Source organism: Colobus angolensis, unplaced genomic scaffold (genome assembly GCF_000951035.1).
Source record: "Colobus angolensis palliatus isolate OR3802 unplaced genomic scaffold, Cang.pa_1.0 Scaffold205, whole genome shotgun sequence".
NCBI lineage: Eukaryota > Metazoa > Chordata > Mammalia > Primates > Cercopithecidae > Colobus > Colobus angolensis.
The window spans coordinates 369,952-386,190 of record NW_012115211.1 but is presented as its reverse complement, the minus strand read 5'-3'; the positions used below and the strand labels follow the sequence as shown (position 1 = coordinate 386,190).

Here is a 16,239-nt window from a genome sequence, read left to right as displayed (position 1 = left end):
CCGCCTCAAAAAAAAAAAAAAAAGAAAGTATATCAGAAATGAGTTTGGTGAGTGAAAATTTTAGCACATAAATAGCAAAAAAAGAAAAAGAAAAAATTCCAATGTAAGAACCCTTAGGGAAAATGGTTAAAAGACAAACCACTCAATTAAAAAATTATGAAAGGATATTATATCAATCACGTTTCAGTCAGAAAAGCAGAATTAATGTGAATATTATGGTCTGATGGATTTATTATCAGAACAAGATCATAAGCAACTGTGGAAGAAGCTACAGAAATAAGAGTCCAAAAGCTGGGCTTGGAGATCAGAGAAAAGTCACTACCCCAGCCCTTCTGAAGCTCTGGTGCAGGTAGACAATTCAGGCAAAGAAGTAGGAAGTGAGATATATCCAGCTGCTTGAGTGGAACCCCAGAGGAGAGCAGGTGGAGACATCTATGGAAGGCTGTTGCCACTGCATCTGGTAGTGAAAAGGGAGTTGGTATTGGTCAGCAGGGCCAGCAGCTGGGAACAAGAGCTAGATGCAGAATGGAAGCACAGAGACCAAATGGAATCTGCAAGCAGCCTTGCACCTGTGTCTTACTGTGTCTAACACCATGCCCTGTCAACATGCCAGTGTAGTGGCTGCTGCAGTGGCCAATTATTATCTTTGGAAGACAATGAAGTGAATTCTGTCTTCCAAATCTTACCAAAATTTATCTTTTGTTCATCTGTAACCTGGATCCATATAGGCAGTGGTCTTCTGGGAAATATTTCCAGCTTAGCCAAGTTGACACAGTAAAAAATTACAGCGGATATAAATAGACCTTGTATTATATTCTAGTAATACAAAGATTAATAGCAATAATAGTAATCACTCAGAAAATTATAGTTGCTCTTGAGATCTTTCAGGTACTGTTCTAAATTTTATACACATACACACGTGAATTGTCACAAAAGCAGTATGAGATTAATGCTGTTATTATCTACATTATATTCACAAATTGTGTCATGGAGAGTTCAAGAAAAAATACTTCCAAGGCTACGTGTTGTTCTCTAGGGTTAGTAGCACCAGCCATTTGGCAGAATCTAGTAAAATGGTTTCTAGTACATACTGTTCAGAAGTATGTCCCCTAGAGAAACTTGCTCAAAGGAGGGCATAAAAAGATGTTAAGTACATCATTACTTGTACTGGTGAAAAAAGAAACAACCTGAATCCCCTTTAGTAAGGGAGTGGAGAAATAAAATATTGAACATCCATAAGATGGAATACTAATCAGGAGTTCAAAGGAATATTTTAGATACATATATAGACAAAACTAGCTTTCAGAAAACAGTATGGAGTGAAATAAAGTAAGTTGCAGAATGGTACGTGTGGTTCCTTGTTTTTCATAGAAACACTTGTATTTTAAAAGTATGAAAAGCATTAAACACAGATATTAACCAAATTTATAAAAGAAGTGGCTTGTGGAGAGAGGATGTGACAGGTGCTGTTGGTTACCTAACCATAGCCATTCCTGTTTCTCAAGAGCACTCCCTATTGTTAGTAATTAACTCTCTTCTTGGCTATGCGGAAAGTGGGTTCCAGTCTCAGTGCCAGGAAGTGAACCACAACTGGCTTTTTACTAATCGTGGTGATCCCATTCCACTCAACAGTGATGGATTTAGGAGTTGATTCACAATTCTGGCCAGTTCCATGAGGTACTGCTGGGAATAATTTTCTGCACTAAGTCAGACACGTGGCTACGATGCTGGTAATACTCAATTTCTTGGTCTGGGTGCTGGTTTCATAAAAGTATTCATTCTGTGAAAATTAAGGGAGTTTGCTGTTATCTATCTGTATGTTATGCTTTAATAAAAAGTTTATATATAAAAAAGGAGACACAGGAGAAAAGTCTTCCATTTTCTACTAGATGTTGTCTCTACAGATGAGACCTGATTGTGTACCAACCATCCTGTGATCATGAATGGGCCTTGCCCAATTTTCTAAGGATGGCAGAGTGGAAAGATGGGAAGACCTGGGTGCCGAATAATGTAATAAAGTTTCTGAGTTAGCCATTTCTGGAACCAGTCTGTCTTCATTCTTTTTCTTCTTTAAATCAGTGATTTGGTTTTTCTGTCACTTAAGGTTAAAATCATCTTAACTAATGGAGGAAGGGGGAGTCCCAGAATTGGTAAACAAAGAAGGCTCACATGATCTGTAATGTTTTATTTATTTTAACTAAAAAATAATATCTGTTGTCAAGTCTGAGTAGTGAGTATGTGGGTCATTATTCTCCAATTTTAAAATGAAGTGGGTACTATTATTTAAAATGTTCTTTAATTTTTTTTTTTTTTAAAACGGAAGAAACAGTATCAGATGAGTTGTTGCTCATCAGGAACAAAAATGAGGGCGTGATTGAGGGGCAACTGGGAAATAGTATTTCTCAGCAAATGAATCAATAACCAATTTGTTTATATTCATTTAATAAATACTTAGTGGGCTTTTACTGTGTATAAGCCGCTGTGACATTTTGTTTGGATCTTATGTTTGAAATCACTAGGTTTTTTGTAAAGAGCATCTTAATATATTGGTATATGTCTTCAATAGGAAGTTATATGTTCTGGAGGACACCCATATGTCTGGGCTAAAGTCTGTATTTTACATTAGAGCGTCTCTAGTATTATATTCAAATTTGGCAAAAAACTTATATAAGTATTTTTGTATGATAGAGAAACATGTTTCCATCATTTAGCTAAGTCAAATTCATGAAATAAATTATTCTTACGTCTAGTAGAAGTGTACGTAGAATTCTGACTCCTAAGTTTGTATTATTTATTGACATAGTAACCATGCTCAGCCCTCAAATTATGACATACATATGTATGTGATTCCAAGATACAATAATTTTAAAAAAGCCTTTTGTTAAAAATACGCACTGTGGTGTAAGACCTGAGTTAGAATCCAGCTCTTTATCACCTTAACCCTGGGCAAGTCACTTCTCCAAGCTTCAGTATGGGGAATAGTGTCATTGCAGAGTTTGTATGTAATGGAAACCTCAAATTAACAATGACTTAAATAAAATTTTATTATCATGCATAAAAATCCAGAGATCAGTAATCCATGGCTGGAGTGGCAGTTCTGTAAATGCTTCAGAAGATGCAGCTGCTTCAAGGTCTCTGCTCTGCCATCCCTGGAGTGTGGCCCTCATGGTCCAAGATAGTTGTTGGAATATCAGTCATTATGCAGCCAACAGGAAACGGGCATTCCTCCCTCCTCTAAGGACCTCCGTAGGAGGTTGAGAAATGTCTTTTTTCTAAGTGGCTTTTAAACTTCAGGGGTTCTGTTAACAACAGAAGAGGAGGAGAATGGGCATGGGGCACAATCAGCAGTCTCTGTCACAAGGTTGTTTTAAGAATTAGCCGGTACATATAAAGCCCAGCACACAGAGCCTGACAAGGAAACAAAGGCTGCTATTTTAATCACTGGTAGTAAACGTCAAACTTATGACTGAACAAGTGTGCTTATCTTTTCTCACCAAAATGCCAATGAAATAACAGTACAGGGATTAAAATTTAAAAAGCAGGCCAGGTGTGGTAGCTCATGCCTGTAATCCCAGCACTTTGGGAGGCCGAGGTGGGCGGATTGCCTGAGCTCAGGAATTCAAGACCAGCTTGGGCAACACGGTGAAACCCCGTCTCTACTAAAATAACAAAAACATTAGCTGGACATGGCGGCATGCGCCTATAGTCCCAGCTATTCAAGAGGCTGAGGCAGGAGAATTGCTTGAACCCGGGAGACAGAGGCTGCAGTGAGCCGAGATTGCACTACTGCAGTCCAGCCTAGGCTACAGAGCAAGACTCCATCTCCAAAAAAAAAAAAAAAGAAAGAAAGAAAAAAAAAAAATAAAAAGCCTAAGTAAGGAACAGGAGTGGCAACCTCCAGAGCAGAGAAACTGTGAAATCAACAAAATTGTGAGAACTGAACAGCAGGTGAAAGAGTAGCAACTGACGTAGCAGACTGGAAAAATGAAAATCTAAGAACTTGCAAGGGGAAAGGTTAAGAAGCAAGCTGATTCATGCTGCAGAAGTCCAGAAAGTCTCAGAATTGGAGGCCAGGAGTCTTTGAAGGTCAATTGGGTATGTCTGGAAGTCTGTATTAGAAACCAGTATACCCTGACAACCCCTCTCATGCAACTACCTCTCCCGACACTAGCAGAAAACCTGAAGTTTACTCTTGAGAGGTCGAACTAGACTAACCCTGGATTCAGGGACAACTAGCATAACTGAGGGCAGAGGTGCCAGCTGAAAAAAGGAATCGATTGTACATACAAGAATGTGGAAAAATGATCCAAGAAAAAATACATATAGCTTCTTAGAGTTGTACATCTCCATATGAAACTTCCAGTCCTCTGGTAATAACCCCAGAGTGAAACCTGCCTTTTGGCCAATCCTGTCAGTGAACATCTTTCAGTATGTGTGCTCTTTAGTGCCTTGCTTTTAAAAATGATTAACCAAAGAATTGCCAGACATTTGAGGAAACTTCTCATATGAAATATAGAAGCCAAAATCTTGAAAAAGAAATGTGGAGGAAAGAAGGATTATAAGGATAAATAAAAAGCAATAGTTTGTTGGGATTTTTTTTTAGGACACTTTAAATAATATCCTCAAAGAGACAAGGGAAAGTACTGTATCCAAGAACAAAAACAAGATGGTATAAAAATGAACATTCAGTAAAAGATGAAGCTTGGCAAATTAAAATGATGGAAGTTTTTAAAAAATTCAACAGAAGGTTGGAGGTAAAGTTGTTTTTCTCTTAAAAAAAAAAAAAGCCAAACAGATCAAAGATAAGAAAGAAAAGATAAGAAATTAGAGGAATTCCTCAAATATTTAATGATCCAACAATCCAGATAGCAGTGAGTGCAAAAAAGAAACAGAAAAGGGAAGGTAGGAAATTATCCAACTAATAATAATGCAAGAAAATTCTAATAATTAAAATACTTGATTTCAAGTGGAAAGAGCCGAGCCCAGTGAGTGTCTGACACAATAACATTTTAAAAGCCCACACTAACATTTTAAAAGCCCACAATAACATTTTAAAAGGCACATCACTGGTAAATTATGGAATTCTAGAGGTAAAGTGAAGATTCTAAAAGCTTGCAGAGAAAAAAAGTACATACAAAGGAAAAGGAGTCATAAAATCTTACTCCTCAAAGGCAGCACTGAAAGTTAGAAAGCAATGGAACAATCCTTCAAAGTACTGAGGGAAAATTATTTCTATAACCTATATTTATATCAAGCTATCAGTCAAATAAAAGGGTAGAAAAAAGACTTCAGGCATGAAAGTTCTATGCACCTTTCTTAGGAAACTTCTGGAAGATGGACTCTATTAATATAAAGGAATAAACCAAGTAAGAAGAAAACATTATTCAAGGAAAAGAAGGGATCTCAGGGTGAAGGGAAAGCATAGATGATCAGCTCCCGCACTGTCTAATGGAGCAAGAGGACAAAGGCACCAAGAAAGAGTGAAACTGAAAGAGGATTTAACCATAGCAAGAGGGAATTTTCATTGCTTCCAGGGGTTCTGAGAATAAATTAGTGAGAGGTACATAAATTTAGCAAATGAAAAAACTAGGTGGTTATTAACTCCATGGAAAAACCAAGTGTAAAAGAATTAAAATATGATACATTATATGGCTCAGCTCAAAAAAATAACATGGTTATAATACTGTAATGTTGCATACTGATTTAACCAAAAATTATGATGTTGACCCTAGTGAACAGATGGGAGGAAGGGGAAGTGTGGGTATTTTGGAAGAGGTGGGGAAGCAGTGTGTAAGAGAGCTATATCTTCATCTTCCCCAATATGTTGTCAGTAGATCATTTTTAAAGCCATCGAGTCGAGAAACAGGAATAAAAGGATATTAATGAGAAACATAGAGGAAAAATACCAGGGGAAAAATGTAGCCTAAAGTGATGAGAATAATAAGCTTGGAGGTCTAGGAATGGAGATAAAACTCTAGGGTATTTTAACTAATAAACATGTAAACTAATGTTTTTAATATCAAGCTTGTAGAACAATTTGGTTTTTCAACCATATATATCTTTTATTTTGATAAAAATTGATTTTTAAGTGTGCTTTTGGTGGCTTCATTTATACAAAGTCTTTGTAAACTAACAGTACAATTCAGTGAACATTTATTCGATACCTGCTCTGTTAGACCATTGTACAAGAGACAGACATGTAAACATGATTGTAAAACAAAGCCTAATGTGATTACCTGCTCCCAAATGATGAATAAATACTGATATCTCATGGAAGCACCTCACTTCTTTCGGGACTAGGGGAAGGCTTCAGAGAGGATAGAGCATTTGCGCTGGGCCCTGAAGGGTGAGAGCAGTCTGAAGAGGAGGTTCAGTGCCAGCTGTGGCCAGTGTTGTCAGATCCCACCGTCACTGGAAAAGGAGATGTGTGTAGGAAAGAAGTCTGGTGGAGCTGTGGGAGGCTGTTTTGACTTCTCTGCCTCTCCTAGACATTTATATTAGTCATTTCTTCCTGAGGATTTTCTCCTCCCTGCCCTATCACCCAGATACTCTTAATTTTAGTATTGACTTTACCATGCTGTTATATTGTGGTTCTCTCCCCACTGGCACCCTGCCTCTTAAACTTTTGGTCTAATTTAGAGAAGGACAAGGGAAGGGAAAAGAAAATATTGGTTTCACCTGGCCAGATGTAGATTCCTCAATATAAAGATAGGAACTCTCTTTCCTGACCTCATAGGTTTCTAGATATAGCTGTTAGCTTTTTTGAGGCACTAAGAGTAAACTGTCATTTTCACAGTTTGAACGTAATTTTTAGAACCCTCAAGAGTAATATAGGACACATCTAATTTTTTCAAAGAAGTATAATAGTTTCACAACTATAAAATATTTCTCTGTGAAGATGCTTTTCAGAAGTAACTGGGCAAGTCATTATGGTGTGTGTACATGTGTAACATCCTACAACTTTAGAATTTTGTGCCCTGGATTTGTTTTCTTTTATATTGTTGGGTCCAAAAGAGGAAAGGCTGGCTTAGAACTAAATAGCAGAACTAAACCATATGTTTTATACCAAATTAGAAACAGATGAAGGTTGTTAAACTCCAGCAAGCACTTAGAAAAGCTTGAGACACAAGTTTGTATTAAAGGCAGGTGGTTATATGTACAATAAAAAACAGTCACCAGCACACTGGCTTATTGATACATATGTGATTGATCTTTTTGGATAAAAACAAGGAGGAGTTAATAAATCACTGCACATAGCTATAAAGATGTTTGGGCTTGAAAGCCTAGCCTGTAAGAGCAAATGTGGACCCTGAAGGAAATTTATGAAGCCTAGATCCTTTTAGCTTTACTTAACAGCTAACATCTGACTGACCCAGGGGGACCATGGAAATTTATTGCTGGGCCATTCAAATATTTAAGCTGTTGTGTGATGCAGAACAGGTAAAGATTAGCCCAATAACAAATATGAGGCTATAAAATAAAATGAGATTTCGATGACTTGTAAGTACTTGTCACAGGTCAGCTCCAAATGACTGGTCAGAAATGGTTAAAAACTTGTTGATAATTAAAGTGGATTGACTATGACAAACTAGATGTTTGCATTGGTTGCTGTCAGATCAGTGATCCTTGGAGTTTCCTCCTCCTTTGAAGTCCATGCTTTAAAAACATGACTTAGGGGCCTCTAAATTGTCTTTTTGTGCTCTGAAATTGGGCAAGATGATGAATTGAGGTGATTCCTTTTGCAATTTTATAATTGAAATATGTCTTTCTCAAATACGTTCTGAATATAATGCAATTCCTAAATACATTCTGAATATAATGCAATTCCTAGACAGCGTATTCACTTTAGAAAACTGACTTTAGCTAACTTATGTGTGTAATTTTGAGCGTTGACATCCAGAAAGCAGGTAAGTTTTTAGACTTTTTGTGATAGATGATCTAAAATTAGCCTTTAAAACTTAAGTAGTTTAACAGATTTATGCACCCCATTATTGAAAAGTTGATTTAGTGGAATTAAGTGGATGTAACGAACATGACTGTGCTGCAGTCAAGCATATATAGGGCAGCAGGCATAGGCCGAGGTAAACAGCCTAGATGACTCAGCGGGATTGGGGCGCAAGCGCACAGTACCATATCTTATATAATCATAGCCATGTAGACACAGCATAGAGAAGCTCCCTACCTGGCTCTCAGCAGCTATTGTTTGTGTAGTGTATAAATGTAACACTAACCCTGTGAAGAGGCTGCTGAATAAAGCCATGTCTCATCTACCTGCTGTCTCTTGAGTGTTCTTCCAGCTCCCTGCCCCACATCCACCCACTCCCCTCAGCCCTCAGCTGGGGTTGGAACCTGACCCTGAGCATGACAGTGGATTTTTCAAAAACTTTCCAAATATTCTACCCACTTTTATTTATTTAAGCCCCAAAAGCAATAATGTATATCCATACAATATCATTAATAGGACTATAGAAGTTACATGAATGAGATCTACAGTTATTGGCTTGACAATCTTTGCCTTTTTAACTCTAAACATAAAATGTAGATTTGATGGTTTTCAGAGTGCCAGCTTATCAAATCAGTTGGTAAATTTGGCAATGATTTGGTATATGAACATCTGATTTGTGGAGAGAAGAAATCCCCTAGTTTTTAATAGAAATCTTGAATGAAATGAAATTTACAAATAATACAGCTTTACAAAATGGGTTTATTACTTGACAGAGAGCATAGAATAGAATAAAAAGCAGAGGCTTAGGAGTCAGACAGGCATGGGTTGGAAGTAGCTCCACCACTTCTACTTCATCCATACATTCACCCCTCCCTCCATTCCACAAATGAATGTGTTCCAGACACAGGGCTCTTGGAACTGGGATACAACATCAGTAAGACTTTGGCTCATAGTTCACTTTCCTTCAGAAGATTCAAGGAATAAACAAGCAACTACAATACAGTGTCAAAGGTACCCTGTTAGGGATTGTACAGGGTTCTGTGAAGACACATAGGGAGAAATAACTAATTCAAACTCGGTGCAGGGGTGAAGTGGATTGGAGATGGGTGGCTGTTGTAGAGTGTTAGGAAACAACAGTGTGACCGTGGGCACTAAATGAACAGTGCTTGCTGGACAATTGCTAGGATTGTATAGATAAAGTATAATAAGTGCAATACCTGCTGTATAATAATATTCCATAAATGCAGTCCAGCATCAGCATCATTGTTATTGCTGTCATTTTATCGGTACTCACTGGCCTTTACTTTAATGGTAGAGGGCTCTACCTGCTATTAATCCATGGGAAACACCATTCTGTAATTTAGGATCTTCTCTCAACCAGATAATTTTTATTTTGAGCAGAACTCAAAGCATTTTCTAAAAATAAGAGTTGGTTGTCTAGGTATATTAAAACCAAGAAAGAAACAGTAATGAGAACATACCTGAATCTTGAAATCTTCCATATTGATTCCTGTGTTTTGTTTTGTTTTTTAATTCACAGAGCTATATGTTACTTAGACATTTCTGCTTCAATATTTAATTACTTAATATATTCATTTGTTTAATCATTCATTTGCAGATATTTGTTGAATACCCACTTTGAATAAGAATTTGAGCTTAACACCCATGTCCTCAAGGAAATTGTGTTTTAATTGAGGAAGTAAGACATTTGTATAAACAGCTAAAATGTTGAGTAGAAAGTGCCAGGTGCATAAGAATGCTTTTTGATTTCAGAAGGCAACAAAATGAATAAAATAGGCTCTCTCTCTTGAGACACTTACAAATAGGAGTGGAGGAAAAGAAAAGGGAAATCAAGCATACCATTATGAAAGGTAATAATAATAATTGAATGCCTACTGTATCCTACTAACTGTGCTGGGTCATAGATTTTTTTTAAATGCATTTTGTTGTGTAGATTTGAAGTTGAGTCATAAATTTTCTTGTTTAATTTTCACAATAGTCCTGAAAGATTGCTATTATTAAACCTATTTTAGAGTTTTGGAAACAATTTCAGAGTAGCATGTTCTAGTTCACACCACAAGTAAATAACAAAGTTCTGCCCCTCTGACTTCAAAGCCTTAACGTATTGTACATAAATAGCCCTTTTGCTTTTCTCCTCTTCTCATCTCAAAATAGGTATCAGCACAAAAATTAAATACGCAATTTTTATATAAAGGATTGAGTACCTGTTATCAGCACTGTATAAGGAAGCGATTTATAGACAATATAGAATTAGGTGTCCTTATACATTTAAGCAACCCCATATTATATGTACACATTGTGAAGTGCTGTCTTTAGATATTTTAGATGATGAATAGTTTTTCTTCCAAATTTATGTTCCAGATGGAAATATCTTCTGGCATTACCAAGTGTTTATGCACCTTGCATGTTTAATTGTGGATTTGGTGGGTTTTTTTTCTTCACATTTACACATTTTTGTGGGAAACAGGTGCTGTTAAATCCACGCAAATGCAGGATGACTGTTAATGTTGTGGAATGTGATTTTGATTTGCTTGGCAGAATTTATATTTTACAAAATTGACTATTAAAAAAAGACATGGTTTTCATCCTTTAATTTTACTCTGTTCACTGAAATTTGCCTGTGGACTGTTTTTCAACAGTTACAAAAAGGGTGTGGAAAAACTGGAAGGTTTCTATAAGGAAATTGATATTGAGTCCTTTAACAATTTCCACAGCCCTGCAACTTACCAAGCAAAAAAAAAGGGTGGGGGGGATTATTTTTAACCTTCTTACTAAAATTACCTGGAATTCGATTTCCCTGAAATTCCATTCTCTTTTTAGTATAGCTCTGTCTAAAATATTGTATATAATATTGGCAAAGAGAATATTCTGATGTAAATCTTCTCATTACATGATTTCTCCTTTAAAAACTTTGGGGTGATATTTTATTTCCTGTTATATCAAATTTAACCTCTTTTGGTTGGCACATATGTCTCCCATTATATTTTCTCTCTCTTTTCTTCCCCCAAAGAAGGAGGAAAAAACAATCACTCCTCTTTTTGTTCTTCCATGAGGACTTTTAGGATGGAGATCAGTCCTTGGTCTGGAATGGTGTGTGTAGAGGGCCCTACCTAATCTGTCACATACCTTCCTATGCAACTTCAAAGTTGTCCCTTGCCATTCCTCCTTCAGCCCGGTTCTGTTGGCCTTCTTGCCAGTCCTTGACGCAGCATGTCTCCTCCTGCCACAGGCCTTTGCACAAGCTGCTTCCTCTAACCAGAACATTTCTTCCTTTAGCACCTACGCATTTTATTTATTAGGCTGATTATTTGAGCACTATCTGTCTAATCCACTGGACTCTAACCTCGTGTTTGTGTTTACCCAGTCTTATATCCCTACCACCTAACACCATACCTGGCACATAGTATGAGTTCACTGAAAATTTGTTGAATGAATAAACAGCATCCACAGTGGTCATTTTCTTTCATCCCCCCGTTATGACGAAAGAGTTGCCCTTGTCCCACCTGCTGTCTAAGGCAGACCTTTCTGTACTCTCACCTGTGTGGTAAGGAACCTATCCTCTTTCACCTCGGGACATGTTTCCTGCTGTGCCTCACCACATCCCTGCAGCTGCTGAGCTCCCCTCTCTCTATGCCAGGCTTCCCACCAGCTTCATTTCCTTACCTCTAGCCACTGCCGAACTCATACCAGTCGGCCTTCATCCCCTGCTACTTCAGTTAAACTTTCATTTACCATATTATCAGCACTACCTACCAATGAACCCACAGAATCAATCCAGTAGACGTTCTATTTTCAGATTCGCTTGACCTCTCTGCAGCACTTAACTGTTGATATCATGCTTCTTACATTAGCAGTTTCTCTGAGCTTTTCTGGTGAGATACTTCTTGGTTTTCCTCATATCTTTTAACCAGTCCTTTTCTGGCTCCTTCTCCCCATCCTGTGTTCATATTCTCAAGGCTCTGAAGTGGTTCTCTTGTATACCATTTATTTAGGCCATCTCATTCATACCTATGACTTCGGTTTCCATCTAAAATGTTTATAATTCCTTATTTGATATTTTCAGCCCAAATTTTGTCACCTTAATTTATAAATAATAAATATATTTAGTTTATATTATAGAGTATAAATATACTATAGAGAATATGTATAAATATATAGTATACAAGTGTATTATATTTATATATAATAAATATATGGCTCGTGCCTGTAGTCCCAGCACTTTAGCAGGCCAATGTGGGAGGATCACAGAAGGTCAGGAGTTCAAGACCAGCCTGGCCAACATGGCAAAACCCCATCTCTACTAAAAATACAAAAATTAGCTGGGCATGGTAGTGCATACCTGTAATCCCAGCTACTCGGGAGGCTGAGGCAGATACCTCAATTCACAGATACCGCCATCTGCCTCGTTTCTCAATCGAGAAACGAAAGGGTCATCTTTTACTCCTCCCCTCTTTACCATTTTGTAACAATCAATCCATCACAAAATTCTTTTAGTTCTTCCCACAAATCTATTCACATATCTTCCTCTCTACTTCTGGAACCCTAACCAAAACTGTTACCATTTCTAGCCTGGAATTTTGCAATAACCTTCTATCCAGGTCCTGTTCCCCTTTATTTACCACACTGTAGCCAGTCTGGTCTTTAAAAAACATAAACCCCATCTTATTACACCCAAGCTTTAAAAAGTTATTATCCTCCCAGCTGGGCATGGTGGCTCACGCCTGTAATTCCAGAACTTTGGCCCAGGCAGGCAAATCATGAGGTCAGAAGATCGAGACCAGCCTGGCCAATATGGTGAAACCCCATCTCTACTAAAATACAAAAAATTAGCCGGACATGGTGGCGGGCACCTGTAGTCTCAACTACTTGGGAAGCTGAGGCAGGGGAATCACTTGAACCTGGGATGCGGAGGTTGCAGTGAGCCAAGATCGTACCACTGCACTCCAGCCTCGCAACAGAGCAAGACTCCATCTCAAAAAAAAAAAAAAAAGTTATTATCCTTTCATTTTCCTAAAGGATACAGTGTAGACTTGGTTTTCTTGTGGTTTATAAAACCTTGCATAGTCTGGTACCTGCTGACCTTACCAGCCTAATCTTATGGCACTTAACCCCTCACATTCTTTTCTTTTACCCTAGCTCCTAGCTGTTTAATTTCACCCGTAATTTTATAAAAAGATGGCAATTCCATTCTGTCAGTTGCTTAGGTCCAAAACTTTGAAGTCATCCTTGACTCCTCTTCCTCTCACACCTCATAGAAGATCTGTCACCAGATCATGTTGGCTCTGTCTTCAAAATAAGAGAATCCAACCACTTCTCACCACCTCCACAGCCACCATCTTGGTTCAAACCGCTGTCTTCTCTTGCCTAAAGTTTTGCAGTAGCTTCCCCTTGTTTCTTTTCTTGCTCCTCTGCAGTTTATCCTCACAGAGCAGCCATTAAACCCTCCAGTGCTTCTCCTGTCATTCAGAGTAAAAACCAAAGTCCTTGCTGTGACCTCCAGGACCCTGCATGATGTAAACCGATCCCCTTGCTGACCTCATCTCCTGGTCCTTTTTCCCTCACTCTGCTCCAGGCACTCTGGCCTGCCTTCACTTCCTTGGATGTGAACATACCAGGCATTCCTGTTTCAAGGCCTTTCCACTTTTCATTTCACCTGCCTGGAACACTCTCCCCCAGATAGCTTCAAGACTTTCTCACTTCCTTCAGGTTTTTGTTCAGATGTAATCTTCTCAGTGAACCTCCTCTCATTTGTCATGTGTCTCCCACTGAAATGTAAGCTTCATGAGAACAGGAATTTTTTGTGTTGTTTTGTTCACTGTGTTAGCTTAGCACCTAGAACAGTGCCTACCACAAGATGATGGTGCAGTAACTATTGCTAAACGAGTGAATGAAGAATAGTATTTGCTTTATTTGTCCAATGCTCGTTAGAGTCTTTGGTATCAAATAAGTAAATCATCTATTGATTGAATCAGTTCTTTTACACTAATTTCAAGTGCTCTTTCATCTTCTCTCTTTCAAATTTCTGACCTTTACTTTCTTCAAAACTAGTTTTAAATTTTCCACCTATAGGAAGCTGCCTATGATTAATCCTGTTGCTCAGACTGGAGTGCAGTGGTTGTGATCTCGGCTCACTGCAACCTTCATCTCCTGGGTTCAAGTGATCCTCCCACCTCAGCCTCCCAAGTAGCTGGGATTACAGGCATACACCGTCATGCCTGGCTAATTCTTGTATTTTTAGTAGAGACAGGATTTTGCCATGCTACACAAGCTGGTCTCAAACTCCTGGGCTCAAAGGATCCACATGTCTTGGTCCCCCAAAGTGCTGAGATTACAGGCGTGAGCCACTGTGCCCAGGCTGTTTTTCTCCTATTATTTGCCATTAGCTAAACCTTTTTTTGGTTTATTTATATTGTATCCCAAGATTGTATTATGAAAATGTCTAAACATACAGAAAAGTTGAAAGAATCTTAATAGTGGACACCCATACACCCACCACCTAGATTCTGCAGTTACTTTTGCTGTACCTGTGTTATTGTATCTTTCCATTTATCCATCTGTTTATCTATTATATCAACCTACTTATTTCCATGAATCTTAAAGTAAGTTTCAGATATCAGTAGACTTCCCCCCAATGCTTCATCATGCATATGATTAATCAGAGCTCAATATTTGTTTATGATTCTTCTTCTTTTGAGGTAAAAGTTATATATAATGAAATATACACTTTTTTTTTTGAGAAGGAGTCTCACTCTGTCACCCAGCTGGAGTACAGTGGCATGATCTCAGCTCACTGCAAGCTCCGCCTCTCAGGTTCACACCATTCTCCTGCCTCAGCCTCCTGAGTAGCTGGGACTACAGGCGCCTACGACCATGCCCGGCTAATTTTTTGTATTTTTAGTAGAGACGGGATTTCATCGTTTTAGCCAGAAGGGTCTCGATCTCCTGACCCTCGTGATCTGTCCACCTCAGCCTCCCAAAGTGCTGGGATTACAGGCGTGAGCCACCGCACCCGGACAGAAATATACAAATCTTAAATGAACTATTCTGAGTTCCATCAAATACATATGCATCTGTACAGTCCAGCCCCTGTCAAGATACAGATCATTGACTCTCCCCTGAAACTTCCCTCTCTCTTTTTTGTATTTTTGTATTTGTATTTGTATTCCCTCTCTCTTTTTGCTAGTGAATCTCTGTCTTTCCCAGTCCCCTACTTAACCATTGTTTAACCGTAAGCATGCAGTATGAACTTATTGTAGGTTCTTTCATCCTTAACACTTAGGTGGTTTTCAGTTTTTGGCTATTATGAGTAAAGTTGCTGTGAACATTTTTGTACATGGTATTTTTTTGGGCAAATGTTTTCATATATCTTGGGTAAATACTCAGGAACAGAATTGCTACATCATAGTATAAGTGCCAGACCTTTTTCTGTAGAGTATAATGTACATTTTATACTCCCGCTCAACAATGTGTAAGAGTAACTGCCAGACCTTTTTCCGTAGAGTGTAATGTACATTTTATACTCCCGCTCAACAATATATAAGAATTCTGGTTGCTCCACATCTAAAATCTCTTAATCTGGAGGTTGTCTCCTTCTTTATTTTTCCTTGCAATTTTTTCCTTGTTGTATAAGTTAAACTTACTCTGCAGATCTCTGTAAAGTTCCTCACATTTTGGATTTTGCTGATTGTATTAACATGTGTATCTTTCCCCTGTGTTACCTATAAACTGGAGATAAAAACTTAGATGATCATACTGAGTTTTCTTGGCAAGAATACTTCATAGGTGTTACTGATGCTTCCTTTTGTATCACATTTGGAAGCACATTATGTCCAGTTATCTCTTTTTTGTGTGTAATGTTAAAATTGATTAGTACCCCTGGCCACTCTTAGTCTAATCTGCCCTCAGTAATCTTTCTGAGGAAGAATTTTAGATTGAGTGACATGCAGTGGTCTCTCTAAGGGTGATTCTGATCAAAGGCCAGAATGACAAGAAAGTGTCAGCTCTGGGAAGACTTCAGGAGCAAACACTTAAAAAACAGAGAATAGCAAGTTCAAAAGTCCCAAAGTAGGAAACAAGCTTGGCATGTTCAGGGAACAGAAAGAAAACCAGCATGACTTGAGCATAGCGAATGCCAAGGAGAATGACATGAGGTAGAAGTGGCTTTAGCCACATAAGGCCCTGTGGGCTACCCTGTGTGGTTTAAATTTTATTTCCAGTGCAGTGGAAAATCTTTTGATGGTTCTAAGTAGGAGACTGTGCCACGATCAGATTTG

At 38.2% G+C, this 16,239-nt stretch overlaps 1 protein-coding gene across 2 annotated transcripts in view; it reads left to right on the top strand.

The window, feature by feature from the left end:
* Positions 1 to 16,239, top strand: part of UVRAG (UV radiation resistance associated) — a 333,543-nt gene that overhangs the window by 232,317 nt on the left and 84,987 nt on the right. The gene's annotated exons all lie outside the window — the stretch shown is intronic.